Source organism: Peromyscus leucopus, chromosome 10 (assembly GCF_004664715.2).
Source record: "Peromyscus leucopus breed LL Stock chromosome 10, UCI_PerLeu_2.1, whole genome shotgun sequence".
In the NCBI taxonomy this organism is placed as follows: domain Eukaryota; kingdom Metazoa; phylum Chordata; class Mammalia; order Rodentia; family Cricetidae; genus Peromyscus; species Peromyscus leucopus.
In genome coordinates this window covers 32,933,469-32,935,596 of record NC_051071.1, presented here as the reverse complement: position 1 = coordinate 32,935,596, position 2,128 = coordinate 32,933,469, and the positions used below count along the sequence as shown (strand labels likewise).

Genomic DNA, 2,128 nt, shown 5'->3' with positions numbered 1-2,128 from the left:
TCGAGGGTACAGTTTATAGGTTTTCCTAAGGTCTACACATGTTCTCTGATAGTTCATTATATTTTTCTTTTAAAACACCAAGAAAAGACACTAATGTTTTTGATCATTATTTCATAAAGTTTGCCTGTGATGTTTGCCATAATGGTTAGACCATGTGTCTTCCATTTCAGGATCCAACATTAAAGAAGTTAATGAAGTTTGTGAGGGGGCATTTGAAAAATGAAATGTCTGGCAACTCCATGGTGTTTACTGAGAATGGCAGATGATTTGGATAAATCCAATACTTGTAATTTAAAATCCATCCTGGCGTAAGCTTGTAGTGCATCATTCTAAAAATCTGTTTATGAGGAGCACCCCTGAGTGCTTTGAAGTTGCAGGAGGCTGTGACTAGAAACTTTCCTACTGCACTGCAGGCCACATGGTGAGTATGCAAGAAATGCTTGTTGATTGGCTGGGACCCTTTGCAATACTGACTCATATACTTTACAATACATAGATAACAGTTTCTAAGAAGAGAAAAGTTTCTCTGAGAGTAAAGAAAATAGCTAATTCTTGACCTAAGGTATTACGATGAGACTGGCCCTTATGGAATCTTAGCTTCTTCCCTTCACTCATTGGCGCAATGGACAACTCATTATTTGCCACAAGGAACTCATGAGCTCTTCCAGTGACTTCTCTTTTGAATATGGTCCTTGAGCCTTCCATCCCAACTGCTTTCCAACAGCTCAAGGACAGCAGAGTGAGCTGCCTGCACACCGTATTCAGCCCATCTCCTGGATCTTAAGCCTTCCCACCTGGCCTAAGCCAGAAAGGCTTATGTCAGATTAACAAGCAGCAAAGACCATTACACCACCCTACCTCTCATATTTCTAAAGTTTGTGTGATTGAGACATTAAGCTTTAGCACATCCAAGTACTCATGAGTAGAGGATAATTTTTAAAGAGGTTAAAAAAAAATCCACTTTTGGCAGAGAGACGGCTCAGCAGTTAAGAGCTCTGGTTGCTCTTCCAGGGCAATTCATTAGATTCCCAGCACCTTCATGGTGGCTCCCAACTGTCTGTAACTCCAGTCCCAGGGAATCGCATGCCCTCTTTTGGCCTCCACAGGTGCTGCATGTAGATGGTGGGCAGACATACATGCAGGCAAAACACTCATACACATAAAATAAAGGTTAAAATGTTTTTAAATAGTCACTTAGTGTAATGTGCATACTGAAGCAGGCATCCTTCAGGTTGTGAGCTCTAGCAGTGAATAAGACGCTGATGGGGAGATGGGAAATAAATAGGTTGAAAAAATAGAGCCAATCAGGGAGGCAAGATGACTTCGTCAAATGATGTAGAAAGGCCTCTTTGTGGAGGTAGCTTTTAAGCTAGGTGTTTTATAGAGAGAAGATGAACACTCATTAAGAAACATGGGGTGCGACGGCCAATCATGGAGAAGTGGGTGTAGGTTAGAGGTCGTGCAGAAGTTCTCTCAGCTTCCGGCCGCCGGCTTGGAAAAGAGTAGTGGCTAAACATCATCCGATTTGATTTTCTGCCGCAAGCAGGCTGGTGTAGCTATCGGAAGACTGAGTGAAAAATGTGATGGCAAATGTGTGATCTGTGATTCCTATGTGCGACCATGCACCCTGGTTCGTATATGTGATGAGTGTAACTATGGGTCTTACCAGGGCCGGTGTGTGATCTGTGGAGGTCCCGGAGTCTCGGATGCCTACTATTGTAAAGAGTGCACCATTCAGGAGAAGGATAGAGATGGTTGCCCAAAGATTGTCAATTTGGGGAGCTCTAAAACAGACCTGTTCTATGAACGAAAAAAATAACGGCTTCAAGAAGAGGTGATGGGTGGGCGGCTCCTTCCTCCCACATCACGCTGTTGCAGCTGCCAGAAAAGACACCCACTACCACCAGCAGAGAGACTGGAGGCCAGCATGTCACCAGAACAGCCCACTAGAGCTAGTGTCCTGACCCCTGACCCCTGCCTTTCCTCACCATGCTGGTGGGGATGAAAGAGGGGTCTTGACAGAGCGCTCTAGCAGACTGAAGACAAATTGCTAGGTTAGTTCGTAGTTTGTTTTGTTCTAGTTGGAGAAGCAAGGCTCTGCTCTCTACTTTGATAGATTCTCTCCACA

At 44.2% G+C, this 2,128-nt stretch overlaps 1 pseudogene; it reads left to right on the top strand.

Moving 5' to 3' along the window:
* The first annotated feature begins 255 nt into the window (after positions 1-255).
* On the top strand, positions 256-1,876 carry LOC114690916 (annotated as a pseudogene).
* The last annotated feature ends 252 nt before the right edge of the window (positions 1,877-2,128 follow it).